This window comes from Strix uralensis, chromosome Z, assembly GCF_047716275.1.
Source record: "Strix uralensis isolate ZFMK-TIS-50842 chromosome Z, bStrUra1, whole genome shotgun sequence".
Classification (NCBI taxonomy): Eukaryota; Metazoa; Chordata; class Aves; order Strigiformes; family Strigidae; genus Strix; species Strix uralensis.
Genome location: NC_134012.1, coordinates 96,644,099 through 96,661,752, shown reverse-complemented (window position 1 = coordinate 96,661,752; position 17,654 = coordinate 96,644,099). Strand labels below are relative to the sequence as shown.

Here is a 17,654-nt window from a genome sequence, read left to right as displayed (position 1 = left end):
TTTAATAGGTTATTTGCTATAGGTTGGGAAGGAAATGCAGGTGGTTGTTTGTTTGATAGAATCAGAGGAGAAGGTGGAAGAGCAGGAGGTTGGAAGAGGGAGTAGAGATGACACATATGTTCCTTGGAGTGAAATATGAATCACAGAATCATCTAGGTTGGAAAAGACCTTGAAGATCATCTAGTCCAACCATGAATCTGTGCATTGAGCATTTATCAGACCTAGTGGCATCTGACTTGATTTGGGCTACAGATTTGTGTAGCTATTTCCCAGTGCACTCCACTGAAAAACTGTTGCTTATGGAGAATTTGTACTCACTTTTAATCCCGTTTTCTTTCCCATCTGCAGTGAATGGGATCGTTTCGTTTGTGATTGCCTGTGACTACAAAATGATTGGTGATGCCAGTTAACCTTTTCAGGATTATAATGCTCTCAAAACCAGGAGGGGGTTAGAACTTGAGAATGGTTTGATTAGATTGCAAGGATCTGCAATTCTGAGAATCCCTAGGATCTGTCAGCACAAAGGAGGAATGAGAGACTTATAGAGATCATAGGTGGGTCAGCAATACTTTGTGATTAGTGAGACTGAAGCCTGAAAGTCCTTTGGAAAACACCAGGCAGGACTTCAGACATAGTGGTGGTTGCAAGAAAATAATTCCTGAGATCCTGAAAAATTGTTATATAAGACTTTAAAAGTATTTAATGTTACCATACTTCTGAATTTTGAGACAAAGAGTATTTCACTGATACATCTGATGTCTTTGCTCTTCCTAGGGTTTTATACCTCATTTGATAAACATTTGAGCCTGTGAGAAGGAAAATCGAAATGTGGGGGGCTCATAGGTCTCAGTTCAAAAATTACAAAGGACTGAAAACATATGATTCAGTCCTTTCCATTTTATTGGCAGGGAACCAGTACCAGAAAAGTGTGCATAAGGATAATTCCTAGATGAAAAATGTCCATATAACTTATTAAAAATATGGGGAAAAAAGTTGCATTTTGTTTTCCAAACTGTGGAATCTGGGGTATGAAGCCATGGCTTGATGGAACAATGATAAAAGTGCCCTTGTGCTCTCTTCTGAAAATCTTTCTTGGCATTCTTAGTAACAGGGGTGAAAAATTTAAAGGTAATAAGAACTGAGTTTTCCTCTATGCCAATGCTCTGTCCATCTGAGGTGCAGCTAGTTTTTTAGAACATGCTGGAGAAACTCCCACTGTTTGTACCACTGTTCTGTGCACAGAAAGAGTGCTTCATTCTCCAGGGCTGTCAACCTAACACTATTTATGTCATTTAAATTGAACATAAAATATAAAAAATACTGCGTTTACTAATTTTGGAACTATAGCACATAAAAATAATTTTATATTTGTCCTGATTGCCTGACATTTTCAATATGGAACACCCGTAAAAGAGAAATTGGTTTTTATGGAACACAGGTAAAAAGGTCATAATGGAAAGAGAAGATAATTAATAAAAAATAATAAAAAACTATAGAGTAGTTCTGATAGGAATATTTGTATTCCCCTTGTGCACTTAAAAGCTTTTGTTATGCCAAACTTACACAGTAGCATAGAAATCTTTATTTTTGTAATTAGCAAGTTCCTTAGCCTTGTGACTAGAAAGTCTGTTGGTTTTTGGAGGTGTGTTTCATTAAAGCAAAATAGGATTGGAATGTCTATTTTCCTTCAAAAAGTAAAAACAGAAAGAAGAAGTAATAAGCTTCATAGTATTGAAGTATCTGTCAGAAAATAGTTGTGTAAGAAAGCTGTAATATTTAAAGAGAAAATGAACACAACACAGTAATAAAAAAAAAATCCTATGATACCTGAAATTAAGTAATAAGTCGTTACTCAGAAACTCCATAATACCATTATCCATTATAATGTATTAAGACTTCTGCTTCTTCCATGTATCATTTTATTTGTCTCTGTAGTGATTGAAAATAGATAATTTAGGACATCTCAATTTTTCTATATTGATGAGAGTATCAACAGTGCCTATATCATATCTTTTTTCCCGTTTGTGATTCTCATTTAAATTCTATTTAACGTCTGAACAAAGTCAGTAATGTTCTGCCTTTACCTGCCTCTGTATCTGTGGCTTTATCTTGATGAATAATGTACCTAAATGAAAGGATTTTGTGATATTTGTATTCTGAACAATCACAGGAAAGAGGGAGAATGCTGAGGTGACTTTGAATGATAGAAATGTGAGTACCTAAAACTGAAAAATGGGACTAGGACATTAAGTTTAGTTCATTATTTATGTCAGAATAAGAGTGATAGTTATAGAAGATCTGCAGTCTGATCATAGCTTCCCAAAATTTAGAAGTAGGACTTCAGGTCTGAAGGTTTCTCTAGGAAGCTGTCTAAATTCAGTACTTGGGCAGCTTATAAAAATGCTAGAAATGGGAGGTTTTAGAACTAACTGATAATATGAATGGTAACAAATGATCAGGAACAGATGGTATTCACCCAAGAGTTCTGAAAGAATTCAAGTATAAAATTGCTGAACTACTAACTGTGCTTAAAATGGAATCAGCACCAGGGAAATGGAAGATGGCAAGTTCAGAACAGTCCAGGGAGCTACAGACCAGTAAATCTGAGTTTTGCTGAGCAAATTGATAGCTGCTATAAGAAAGATCAGAAATAACAAGTATATGAATAAATATGTTTTACAGGAAAAAGTCATCATGGTTTTCATAGAGGTTACACATACCTAACAAGTGTTTTAGAGTTCTTTGATTAAGTCAACAAACATAAAGGGACAAGGGTTACAGTTATATTTTCCAATTAAATTTCCAAAGAGGTTTACATGAATAACAAAAATAAAATTGAAGGAAGACGTGACACATGTTAATAGCTATCAAAAGGAGAAGAAACAAAGGCAGGGATAAATGGTCAACAATGAACAGACATTACCACTGTAATTCTGTGTAGATATAGCTATTCCTGTTTTAAATACATCCATCAGTATCTGACAATAAGATGAAATATTTTCAATGTTGTTTAACTATTTTGGATATTAAAAATGACAGTTGATCATGATGAGGTTTAAGATTGATTCTTAATATATTTAAAGCCTGTATGATAAAACGAAATTCAGTTCTGAAGATTAGAAAGTAGTAAAGGAAGAGTCATGACAATAAATACATGGACAAACGTCTGTAAACAAGGTACCACAACTGAAAAAAGGCACTTTGGAATTAATGTTGACTGATTTCTGTCAGCTCAGTGCCCTGTAGGAGCAAAAAAGTAAACCTGAATGTTAGCAAGGGAATAAAGAATAGAGCAGAACAAAGCAAATGTTACATATCATTATGTATTGCTTAAATACCACGAGAAGTGGTAGTGTCTTCCACTCCTCTCAGAAGTGATAGTACAATTTGAAAATGAAAAATAGGTAGACAGAGATAACCAGGGGGTACTAAACAGCTTCCATATGTGGCCACATCAAATAAATGTTGATGTTTTTGTCAGGAAACTGGAAGAATTTTGACATGGTGAGAAAAAGTTGTGGAAAACATGAATAAATAAAGAATATTCATTTTTCCTAACAATAAAAGGATTGAAAAGAATTAAATTAAACTAGATTAATCAGATTACATGATAAACAAATGAAAATGCTTTCCTACACAGTGCATAACTAAACCATGGAACTCATTGCTGCAGGAATTGTAAACGTGAAAGTTTTTTTTAATGGATTAGAAAAGTAATTCAACCAGCCATCCTTGGATTAAGTTTCTAACTCAGGAAATGCATGCCTGAGAAATTCCCAAAAGCTGCAAGGATATAGCATAAGTATTCTTTATTCTTGGTCTATTTTCATGTCCTGTCCCTAAGCAAGTTGCTGCTGTTGATGGTAACATGAGGGATAAGACAGAACTGTGGGCTGATTTATTTTGTGTCACTGCTCTTCTGTTATAATGTGTATAAAAACTGAACCATGACAGCTAATTTTGATAAGACAAATACACAGAGGTCTCATAAAAACTATAATTTACATAAATATTTACATTTACATACACTCATACATTAATGTGTTAATATAATCACTGTACTTACATTATGATCATATGATTATTATTTAATCATAGAATCATAGAATCCTAGAATGGTTTGACTTGGAAGAGACCTTAAAGCCCATCCAGTCCCAACCCCCGTGCCACGGGCAGGGACACCTTCCACTAGACCAGGTTGCCCAAAGCCCCATCCAACCTGGCCTTGAACCCTTCCAGGGAGGGGGCAGCCACAGCTTCTCTGGGCAACCTGTACCAGGGCCTCACCAACCTCATCCTGAAAAATAATCATTTACATTATATAATAATTACTGCTAATTGTGATTGGTACTGGTTTCCATTGGGTCTCTTATTTTTTCTTCTTTGTTTCTTTTTCTAAGGTACTCTATTTTCCAAGCAAATTTTCACTTGAAGCAGAAATCACTGGATAAAGATGTTCAGTCTGCACTATAAAGCAGTCCAGAAAAATGGTCCCAAGAGGCTTTTCTTTTCAAAAGTCTGTTCACCTTTTAATAATTTACTATTTTCTCTTTAAGTGCAGGGAGATTCTTAACAATAGTCACATTTACTAGAATAGTTTATGAAAAGGAAAAACAAAGAATCATCACATGGTGACAGCTAATTCAATTCAAACTAAAGGTTTCCAGAAACTTTTCTTACGTGTGTGGTTGTGTTCTCTAATTTAATGTACATATTAAATATGCACATAAGACAGGAATCACAAGAGAATTAGGAATGGTGTCAGAGATAGAGCCCAGGAATCCTAACTTCTACTCATCAGATCAAACACCAGATAATGTTGTCTCCCTTGTGCATGATTATATGCTTTGTGTCATTTCACAGCAGAAAATAACAAGTAGTAAGGGGTGGAGAGATTCACAGATGCATCTGAGGAGGCAAGCTCCAAAGCCTAAGGCTGACATTGCCTTTCAAAACAATTTTGGCTATGAGTGCTGGCAAACAGATGTCAAGCTGGGGAAAAAACTGATCAGTACTGCCACTAATTTGATGTCCTCAATGCTTCACTAGCTGGAGGATTTCCCATACTGGACTACTGGCCCATTAAACCTGTCTTTTATTGCATAGTCATAAACCCAAATGACAGAAAATAAATAATTAAGACTAGTCAAATAGAAGGCAAAGGATCTATGTGACCCCATTTCTCTAAGATAGTTGGAATCTAAGGGCTAATATAGGGAAACATAAAAAGTGTTTGTTTTCTGTAGCACAGAGCTGAGATGCTTATAGCAATGTGGGGAAAACAATGGGTGCATAGACAGAGCTATTATCCCAACTATATGATGTGCCAGGAAGGAAAAATCAAGCATGTTTCCTGTCCTCTCAGAAATGCATTCACTTTTCTCCCAAGAAGAGGAGCCTGGAAAAGAGTGCCTTCGAAGCTGGATGTTTAGTGATGGGGCATTCTTAAAATGTTAAGTTTGTGTTTACTTTGAGGAAAAATCCTTGATTTCTTTTACATATCATGAAGTTACCTGAACTTTGAGAGTCAACGTTATTGAATCAGAAATGTTGAAAGTTCAAGTTTACACTCCCCATAATTTGCAGTAATTGATCATCACGAACAGCTAGAAATAAATGACGAACAGTGTCCTGCTATCCTTTGTCTTTTCCTTCAATAAAATCTATAGTCTATATTTTCAATATTGCTACTTTCTCGAGGTCTTTCTCCAAAGACAATGAAATTCATGTAGGGCTTTCCTTTAGCTTCAGTATACTTCAAGATGGACCTTCAGCAAGTCAGAAGTGATTCAAGTTGTTTGCTACAGAACTATTGATCCTTCCATCAGGAGGAATAATGAATAAAGTCAGTATAACTGAATCTTCAGCATCATAAGTGCATAGTGGGTTGTATATAGTTACCAAATTAAAAGATAACATGTTTCATTTGTCTTTGAGCTGCAACTTTGACTACAGAGACATATCAGAGATGGTTGACAATTGCTGTTTCATTCTCATTTCCCAAAGCTGCAAACAACACCACTGCATTCAGTTGTTCAGGAAGAGTCTGTATGATTATCCTGGGGTGAAATGCTACATTTTTAAACACAGACTACTTCTACTGAATAAATGTTAATATTTCAGGAGAGTTGAGATACTCGTTCTACTCTAACTACCTATTTCTTTATGCAGTTTCTTTTCCTAATATTTACCATCCTGTAAACTTTTTATCAGATAAACTCCAGATAAATATTACAGCATCTCTTTTGTTATTGAAATCCAATATGAATTTCTGAAGTTGCTAGTCATACTAGATAATTATAGGTATTCACAAGGTGTACTGTCATGTACTATAATGCACTATATCTCACTATTCCTTGCTTTAGCCTCTCGAAATAAAGGTTGGAAATGTGAAACAAGATTGATGACTCAGACCTAAAAATAAGTCTAATCTAGTACCCTTGAATTTAATGACCTATGAATTTAATACTGTTTCTGAGACTGCGTACTCTGAGATCAGTCTGTCTTTCATGCAGTGTTTCTGTGGTATCTATAGCAGAATGTCTTCTGGTCAGTGTAAATGAGGTACCTATGAACTGACAGCAGCAATGTAACTGTTTATAATGTTGCCTTGTCCTCTAGACATCTCAAGGAATGAACTGACTTCCTTCAAATGTGCTAATACGTTGGATCCCATGTGAGAATTGCACCTAATAATCCCATTTTCTATTTCCCATACATTCTTGATGAACTCAGGAATCTATACAACTTAGTTCAACAAAAAATCATTAGATGTGACATTCATACAACTCCAGAAAGTCTTATTTTTTAAGGAAGTGTTTCCCCCAAGTATTAGGTGTCACTCCAGGTTTGGCAAGGCTTTTCTGGAGAGTTTCCTTTATTTTGGTCTCTTAATTCTTGCCTAAATGGTGAACTGGAAACTATCTGAAGATGTCAGTAATAACTAAAACATGTTCTTTTAGATTGGTTGTGTTGCCTGAGTCCTGTTTTACTAAGACATGTGGGTAGTATGGCTTTTTCCATGACTGATCCACAGATTTTCGTTTTGTGGCCTGCATTTTAATTAATTTTATTAAGAATCAGTAAATAACTGTGGATGTTTAATTGAAAAAGATACACTTAAAAAAGCCTTCGGCAACAATAGAATGTTGATGTGGAAACTGATAAACCTTCTTTGTAATTTCTGTTAACAAGTTTCTAGTTCTTCATTTTTTTCTTTTAATTCTTCTTCTTTGAGCTTTTTCTTGTGTTTGCTTCACAGAAACATCATTAACAGGCAAAGCCTGGAAAAAAATCAGATTATTTCTTTTTAACAGAAAAGAAGATTAATTTGTTGTGCTGAAGACAAAATAACATTTTAATGATAATTAGAGGTATATAAATAGTTTTCAATAAGAAAGATTAATGTAGTTTTGATAACCATTATAACAAAATATAGACGGCATACTGCTAATACACTAGCATCACTGATTTTATGAACTCATTTTATTCAATTCCTGCTGTCAGAGAATACAGTATCTTTGAATGTTGCAGAAGCATATATAAATATAATTTTCTACGCAAAATAGAATCGTTAGGAATACACAGTGAAAAATGTCTGAACAATTATGTAAATTGTTGTGATTCTTGGAAAGCAGAGTAACTAAGCGTTTAAGTTTTACTGTGATATTTTTATTATTATTATTTCACCTTTAATGAAAGCTATTTTGTGTGTGGGTGAACCAGAAGATTATGTTGTAGCTAGCAAGAATGTTAACATAATTTTTGGTACACTGCGTTAATAAAACAAGTCTAATGAGCCATAGTGGTGTGCAATATCAGGTCAATGTGAGAATTAAGCTTCAAGTAATTGTAATACTAAGATTGGTTGTATTCTAATTATCCTATAGCTAGTAGTACAGAGACAATTGGCTGAAACAAAAATTATTTGGGCTGGAGTAGTTTTAGTATAGATGAATATTAGCTGTTACTTTGTCTTTGTGCTTCCATGAAACAATATGGTCATTTATTTTTCTGTAAAAACCCATATTCCTCAAAGAAGCAGTTAGGTTTTGCTTCTAAATTGAAATTAAAAATGTTGTTATGTTGTGAGAAGCAATGACACAAAGTCCCTGCATTTATTCTAAGTTTTATGGTGTAAGTAATGTTAAGCAAATTTTTATTCCATATATCTCATAATGCAGGATCATGACTGAAAAAATGATCCCCATGAAAATAATAATTAGCAGAGGGAAGTAGTGGATGGATATAGTTATGTTCTCAACACAAATTGGACACCAGTTCTGAGTTCAAACTTCATGCACAAGATATTTTAATGCAATTTATTTTCAGATGGAAACTTTAGGAAAATTTCCAGGCATTAAAAAAAAAGGGAAGAGTTGGAGTTCATTACATTAGCACGTCAACACCAACATAAAAGGTACTGTTAGAAATATACCCTCATTGAATAGGATTCCCCTCATCTGCTTAACCTGAGAAAGCTACAATTTGCTGGTTCAAATTTGATCTGGTCACCTATTCCCTTGTTGTTCAAGAAGACAAATAAATGTTCTGTGCAATCAGATAATCATTCATCCTGTTTAAGAGTCTTGTGGTAAATACATATCTGACACTGTTTCATTCTGATGATTATAAAACATCTGTGACTGGTTCAGTATTAGAGACTTTTAGACGCATTATATAATACATCTGCCTGTAAGGAATATCATGTTTAAGAGGAGACAGAAAGGTCAACCACTTGGTTCATCACTGACATATGCCGAAATCGAGGGTTAGAGGATTCAAAGGAATTAGTAGGAAGTCTCCTTCATATGGCTCTTTAAAAGAGAATATCTGAATTACACCAGGCTGTAACTTCCCTACACTTGGCATTCAGATATAGAGAACCAGGTCGGCAAAGTATACTGGACTGTGGTTCTCTTTCTGGCTTATGATTTTGGGAATAAAACAAACATACTCAATGCAGGGGAAATAAAATAAAATTAAAAATATGTATGAATCACAAGTTTATCCTGAGGGATATTAGCTGTGGAGGGGGTCTGATATTTGAAAGCATTGTATGTTCTGCAAATTGTACAGGTTTAGTAAAGAAAATGGTCTGACTAGGTGGAAATTTTGTCCAAAGAAAATGGTTCCTAAAGGGACCATTCCACAGAGGTCTCTGCCCCATCCCTAGAAGCAACTAACAGAGCCTGGTTTTGTCATTTACTTGTTGCTTTGATTGAGTATGTGAATTTATTTCATATATAACTTTCACAACTAATAACATTCTCGGTTTTTATCAACAGTGGAATTTTCAGCAAATTTATCCCTCTTTCTCACTGTAATTTATCACTGAACATGCTTTTCCTTACATGAATCTCTTTATTATTCAAAATCTCTATAAAGATAAGAATGCAGTTTATTTTAGAGATTGTTCATCAATTTTGCTCCAAGACTATTACAAAGAATACTGGCTCACCATAATTTGCAATTCATGCTGCTTAATGGATCGCATCACTCACAAGTTTCTGGTTCTGCTTCTTGTTTATTTCCCCATTAAGAGACTTATAAACAGGAGCTGAAGCAGAAGCAGACATGCATTTCCCCACTGCTGAGACCTAGGGAGATACTGTCCTACTAGGCTCCTGTCTCATTTTGAGAAACTTCACAGTGGAGATTACCAGCCAATTCCCCTCATTTTCTAAGCTGATGTGGACCCAGGTAATAAATTTTCTATGAGCAAGGGAAGTATTCACCCATGAACAAATTCTTGTTATTGAAGTAAATGAAAGATCATTACATACATCAGCGACTTCAATATAAAAACCAGCACTGGGCTAGTTACTGGTGTAACTGTAGAGAGCAGCATGGGCTGACTGCTCTGTAAGGGCAGAGGAGCCAAGAGCCGGGAGCCAGGAACCGTACATAGTAACAGGGCAGTGGCTTTGCCAACACAAGGCAGTCCCACAGCACTCAAATGAGGTGAGCAGAGCATATCCAGCTACGGGAACCAGGGCTGGCTGAGTCCAGATCCTCAGATGACTCTGTAATGAAGAGGCAATTCCAAGGAGAAGAAAACAGGAATAGGAGCTGCAAAGTCAGGGTCAGGATCAGGTCTGGTGACTGCAAGCAACACCAGCCTCAGTTCAGGGATCATCATGCAAGTCCATAGAGAGGAGATCATTTCATATGTGAAATTATCTAACAAATCTTGTATCAAAAAGTTATGGATAAGTTACATGTAAAACCATATTCCAAATAGGAATATGCAGACCCCAAAGTTCTCATCAGTTTTTTAAGTTCTCTAGCTCTTTAAAGAGTCTAAAATTAGTAGTAGATCTTCATAACACCTTAGCATATCTGCATTCAACCAATGAAGATTTCCAAAGTGCAGATAGTGTGGGTGAGGAAACTTCTCAGAGCTCTTTGTAACCAGCAGGATTATAGTTGGTTTTCATAAAGGTTAGTAAAGCTGGGAAAGCATTTGTAGATATCTGAAGTCAAATCATCTTTCTGTCCTCTGTTTTCAAACTTATTTAATACACTACAATGTGAATGATCCATGTTGTTACATTATAACTATTATAAGCAGTCATCTAGATTGTGTGTGTTGGGACACTGGATTGAAGACTGAACAGGTCTGTGGAAGACAGACATTCGTTTTATGGTTACACTTTGCACGTTTGTAGTGGTTTTGATTGTTTTATTTTTTTAATGGCAATTAATACCTATGTCTAATTCAAAATCTTTGCAAAGAAACTGTAGTTTCTATTGCATACAGTGATGATTTTATTTTCACTCTGTATCATATATTGTGAGAGTGATAGTATATCTTCACTGGAACTGTGAGAAAACATTCAGAAGAGATTTCTTCCTCTTTTTCTTTCCAAGTTTCCTTCACAGTTCTGTTTTTTCAATTAACATAATACAGACATCATTAATATTTATATTTTAAAGACAACCATTGTGATCTATGTGTCTCTGGCTCAATAATATGTGGATTGTGGTTTTTTTTAAGGCAGTAGAAATGGAATTTAGAAACAGATCTGGATTAATAACTAATAACACTGGCTACACAATTCCATTACTTTGCAATTACCTTAGAAGAGAGAGTCCATTAGACTGGTAGGTACATCCTGTTTAACATAGGCTCAGAGGAATATAACTTTCCTCCAGAAGAAGAAGAGTCACATTTCATATAATTTAAGAAAGAAAACAAAGGAAGAAAAGTATAATGAACATTCTGCAGTCTATACTGAAGATTAAGGGCTTTTCACCCCAGTAAAACTAGTAGTTTGTCACATAAAATTCAGTTCAGGTTAGTGAAATTAATATTATAGAGCTTCCATCAGAAAACTGGTTAATAAAGAGCTACTTGGTTTTATTACAGATGCAGAAGACCTTCACTTTTTCAACAAGGGAGGTTTAATCTGGGTCTGCTATATAGTCATCTTCTCTCTCCCCCCAGCCTCTCTTTTATATATGTTCTAGAGTAGTGATAATCTGTAAGGCTGTAATCAACCTTATGTACACATGCATTAAGCAATGAAGTTTCTACCATTTACTAAAATATTATTAACAAGGATTTTCCCTCTCTTCTTTTGAATGCCAGCAGATTGACAGAACATGTCTAACTCTGTGATTTCAAAGAAACACAGACAACTTTGCCCAGTTGCAGATAGCCAGACAAAAGCTCTTGTCTGACAATTGTATAGTTTCATCTATATGACATCATATCCTTCTCTGTTACATCTGTATTTAGACTCCAGCCGAATCTTTATTCTTCTCTGACTAGATGCATCTGGCAGCATACAGAAGGAAGCTGATGTCTGCCCAAGTAGACATATCTCCTATATTTCACTCACAGGGTCAGATCTTAAATTCACATCCATTAATATCATTTTGGTTGGGACTATTCTCTCCTAGCTTTGGAAACCTAAAATGTAGACTTCTACAGCAGGATGAGTGACATCCTAAAGAGGATCTCTGAATGAACCATATGTGAGAATGTTGATTTCTTTTCAGTGATAAAGAGAAAATGGAGTCAAGGTGACTAGCTCAGATGTAAGATTATTACAGTTTATGGCAGCTGAAAATCTAATCTATTTTAACTATTCTTAAAAGCTAGGATATGTCCATATAAAATCTCATTGAAAATGAAATTCACAGCAGCCCATCTGTCATAATCTACGGGTAGAAACTGCTGTATTATTCTTCATGGAGTTTTGCGTTTTTATTTTTGGATGGTATGCGTGGTGTGTTTAAAGAAAACAATTGTAAGAACACAGCACAATAGGTGTTTAATTAGGAGCATCCATAATAGAGATAAATTAGGGAGACTGAATAGTATACAGAAACAACCTGTTAAATAGGATCAGAAATAATAAAATGATAAAATGGAAATCCTTTGTGGCTAATTTCCTACCAGGTGCACCTATGGTTTAAGAGGCACAGTGATGAAAATGCTATTCATTAATTGTTTCCTACAGAACTTTCTTGCAGAGTCAATCACCATCTGGAGACACAATTAGTTTTTTGGAAAAGTTCCACAGATATGAATAATAGTAATAATAACAGTGCATACTTATACTGAGTCTAACTTTTGGGAATCACAAGCACTTCATAAATACAGTGAAAACTTTCAAAACCACAGTAAAGAAGTTTTATGATAGACCTAAGAAGTCTTGTGGGTCAAGCAGAAAAAACATTATGTTTCTCTGTTAAATTTAAAATGACCCTTGAACTGTCTGAGATTTACATGGACTTCTAATTAGAAGGTTTTAACCAGTGAAAACCTCCATTCCAAGGAACAGAGTTTGTTCTTCTCGGAATTGTTTGTGGTGTTTGACAAGTAACGATTACGGTTTTTTATTCACTGTCCAAACTGAAGGTGAATAAACTATTTAGAATGACCTCAAATTAATGTATTTTTTAAAGATTATAGCCAATCAACAGAGTATATCAAATGAGACATTCTGACCAAACTGAAAACCGCTTTACAGCACTTCCAAAGAAATTAAAGTTATGGGGATGTCAGTGTTGTATCAACCTCCTGCTTATTCCTTTTTTTGCTGGTAGTCCTCGAAGGATCACTATATGAAATATTGATGATCTGTACGCAGGGTTTTTTTTTTCTTAATTCAAAAGAAGACCTCAAAATCTCACAGTTTTCGCAAGGACATGGTGGTTACAGTGTTTGATCTATTACCAGGATATATTCTAAGCCATGTGATGACCCTCAGAATAACTATTTTAGGAATCTGAAGCTATACACACTCTTCAATAATCAGGAAAATTGCTGTTCTATAATTATTTATTTATATAATTTGTTAAGTTATTTAATTTCACTCCTTTCCAAGTACATATTTATATGACTCTCACTGATGTATTGTCTGAGTTGTTTCCTGTAATACAATAAGCAAAATGTTCGCCATCTGTCACATGTGGCTCATTCTCAGCATAGGAGGAGTGATCTATGATCGTAAGTGTTTTGTGTTGGCAATGTTTTGGGTTTTTTGATTTTTTAAATACATTCTGCTGTATATTTATCTTAGGAAAAGTAGTTTAAAGAAGAGTAATCTTGGCCTTGGAATGAAACATGACATTTCCGGTTTAGATCCTTAAAAATAGTAATTCCTAGAGTTGGTTTTAAGAAAGCTTTGGATAAAGCTTTGTTGTTGCTGGACAGTAGCATAATGGTGGTTTAGAAATCCTTTTTACATCTGAGAAGTAAAATTATCAACTGTAGTCTTTATTCAGGCACTTCAGATAATGTTTCAGAGATTATAAACCTAGGTCATTAAAAACCTTGGGTATAATATCAGAGGCTGTGAATATCTCTGACGAGGTGATGTCATGTGCTAGGAACCAGGTCTAGTGTAATCCTTGTACAAGAAAGATGCATACCTATCAGAGCATGTTTGATGACTTTGTGAGAAAGTTTGCTGCATCATCAACATGAAGTGGAAACATGAGTTTCAGCTATAAAAACCCGTCCCTGATTTCCCCAATGAACACTGTGCATGGCCCATCAGAAATCATACAGGTTTGTTTAAAAAGTAGCATGATCTTTTACATTTAGTGTATGAGATGGGCCGTGAAGCCTTTGAAAGGCAGCTTTTACAGATGATTGTACACTCAATGGGTCATCACTTAAGTCTTGAATAGACAAAACCCTTAGGATTTAGCTATAGCTAGAGTTATTCTTGAAAATCTAGTTAGGTGAGTGTTAAGAAATGAGATGCATGGCTTCATCAGTGAGAAGCTAAACAAGCATAATGCTTTTGCATCTATACTGTCTCTGCAAGTCTTTGTCATCTGACATATGGATTTATTAGATTTCTCAGAAGTACCTCAGTACTGAGAGAGTTAAACAACAAACCTACCTGTCTAAAAGACATGGGGAAAGCTTGGGATTTCTTCAGGTTCAAAAAGGACTGATGGAGGTGTGGGGCTGGGAAGGAAGGGGAGACATTCTTATTTAAAAACTAATTCAGAAATGAGAACCTATTCTGGAATCAGTGAGAAGAAGCCAAGAAACAAATAAATAGAGGGAGAACTGCAAACCCCATATTTTCTTAAATTTAAAAAAAAAAAAGGAAATCAAAGTAAACAATAAAAAAATACTACTCCAAGATAAATGACAAGAGAATGTAAAAGAACAAAGTGGGATCAATCATTCAGAGAGCCTCTGGCTGACACAATATACTGTTGAATTTTTAAACTAATACCTTTTTTATGTTTTAAAGGAGATTGTGTTGAAAATGAACAATGGCAAGATGTGTGGGGGAGGTGATGGAGTGGAAGTGAAGGTTGCCATGTCATGGTTAAAATTAAATCTTAAAAGTAAAATATCCTTAAATAAGAAGACTTGGACAATGTGCATCCTAGAGTTCCAAATTAAATGGAAGATGAAATTGCAGGTTTGGTTCAAAGAGGGTTTTAGTAAATGTCTTAAAAAGGATAACAAACATGGTGTCTGTGCTTAAGAAGAAGAGAAAAGGTTCTGTACGCTTGAAGAATAATAGTCTGACTTCAATTGGTATATATAAGAAAGTAAAATTTTTTGAAAGAGAAATTCTCAAAATGAATTGAATAAAGCTACACTGATTATCTAGAAAACACAGCTGACTTTAATTTTTTTCTGTTTTGTAAAGCAAAATACAGTAACTATTTTACATACTAAAGAAGGAAGGTGTCTTCAGTTTTCCTTTTTTTCTTTTTTGCATAAACGTCAATTAACTTACAACATTAAACTGGTTGCATCAGGAGTCTATTAAAGATTTAGTTACCTTCTGTGGTGAACATTAAGAAGTTATTACTCAAATTCTGTTTAAACAGTTAAAAGGCATTAAAATGTATAGGAAAGATCATTACATATCATGAGCTAATTTTCTAGCGAAACCTTAGCAAGTGATAGATTGTTTAAGCCTCTCAAAGGTTTTAGTTTTGTGCTCAATAATTCAGAGATGAGAGTGGGGTTATGTTGATTTATAATTTGTTACCATCAGTTTTTCCCAGACAGAGAATGCTATAGTACAGTATCTGGCCTTATTTTATGTTTGCTTTCATGTCGTGTTCTTCACACTTGAACCTGAAAGAAAAATAATAACTCATCTCCAAAACTGACCCTGCTCCAAGCACAGCTGAAATTTCTGGTCAAATCACCTGAGAAATTAAAAGAGGGTTTTTTTCCTCAATTGTTTCAGGATCTTAATTTTTCAGACATCTGTAACTGTTTTCATTCCACAATGAGCAACTATTTTTTAATTTTAATTTTTGTTATTGTTTGGGGATTTTAAATTTAATTTTTAACAGAATAGTTTGGTATTAATTTTTTGTATAAAACATTGTTGGGAAGACCCAGATGTGGGAAATAGAAAATGTGTATTTAAGGTTCACTTTAATCTCATAAGTTTTTACGAACAGTTCCCAAATTTTAAGAGACTCTGATAAACCTGAATCCACTGTGGTCAAAGATATAAGATTTGCAAATTCAGAAAACCTGCAGAAGCAGTGTAGAGTCATGATTACATCTTCAACTGGAAAAGGGTCTGTGTCAGTATCTAGGCCGTGTTATCTTATTATTCTTATTACTTCCATGCCACATTTAATGATATAAATCTCTAGGGGGGGTTTATTTATGTACCCATAATTTGCACAAGAAGGGCCTTCCTCCAGGACCACTGGGAGATCAAGACCATGTCATATAGTTCTGGCAAAGTGATTTCCTTAGTCTTTCATTAAGGTTTTAATTTTCACAAATTAATATAATCTTATGATGCTTTAAGTATTTTTAATATATTCAGCCCTCCTGTGGATATTTTTTCTATTTTTAAATGTCAGGTATGATTTCATATTTTATCAATCAAACCTATAGATAGGATTTCATTTTAAAGCTTTTTTTTCCCCCTCAATCAGCTCATGAAGTTAATATTTTTTTCAGAATAACTAATTTAAAAAAAAAAAAAAAAACCCTCATGTTCCATTAGCTAGTCTTAATGAGATTATCTGTTTCACATGATAACTGTGAATAATGTCTGCTCTAATTATAGAATGATGCTTCTTGAACACACTGGCTATGTCCGCTGTATGCTGAAAGATCAGACAGAGGTCTCTAAGAGTTCAGGAAGTCTAGCTGGCACAACCAGGGACTCGGTGCAACACTTGGACAAGATAGTCACCTGGATTTTGCAAGGCCTGTTGCTGGGTTAACAATACATTAGATGACTAAATCAGGCAGCGACCACGAGGATGCAACTGCACTGTTTCTTAGGTTTATAATAAAATGGTAATACATTCTGCGTCCATTACATGGGGCAGATGTTTCCATGCCATACCATTTACAGTATTACTGTGTAACTAATCAAATTAACACATTACTATCTCTCTTGTATACACCCTTTTCCATGTCTTGTTCATTTTACAATCAACTTTTGCTTCACTGATCACTGTATTACTCCCATATTAGTGAAAGATGACTATGCATAAATGCAAACAGCTAATTAAGATGCCAATTCAGGGAGCTCAGTAGTGCTATATGCATCCAGTGTTTTATAGAATAACCCACTGCACATTGCAAACATGTTTTTTAGTTCCTTTTTTGTCTGTAGTTATTTACATCTTCCAGACCTCCTGTGGAGTCAAGTGTAAGGGGAAATGCATCTTTAGAAAGATGTGAAAGGACACCCTCCTAAGAAGCACCAACATTTACTGTCAGTCTTCTGTCCTTTGACCCAGGGGATACCATCTCATTCTTTTTCACTCTTTACCATATGTGGACAACCTTTGGCAACTAAAGAAGACATATCAGTGCAAAAACCCCACCCTGTGACGCTGCATTCCCTGATCCTCAGAAAGCAGGCAGAAACAGCATTCCTACAGCCACACTTCTGAATAAATGTTCTTCGGATGAATAGGCTGGAGATTCAGTTTTCTGGATAAAGATAGGGTTAGCTGTTTTGAAATCTTCAGAAAGACTTCAGCTATTCCATTTGAAAAAAGAATAATGGGAAAGAACAGAAAAAATGTGAAATAAAGAGATTTCCCTTCTCTTAGGAATATAATCAGCATACACAGTGCAAAAGAAATTCCAATTATGCATCAACAATAACATTAGAAAGACTTGAGTAATTAAATGATTATTGTATACAGGGGTTTCGATGGGATTTGTA

At 34.9% G+C, this 17,654-nt stretch overlaps 1 protein-coding gene across 1 annotated transcript in view; it reads left to right on the top strand.

Moving 5' to 3' along the window:
* RIT2 (Ras like without CAAX 2) overlaps positions 1-17,654 on the top strand; it is a 178,089-nt gene that overhangs the window by 101,081 nt on the left and 59,354 nt on the right. The gene's annotated exons all lie outside the window — the stretch shown is intronic.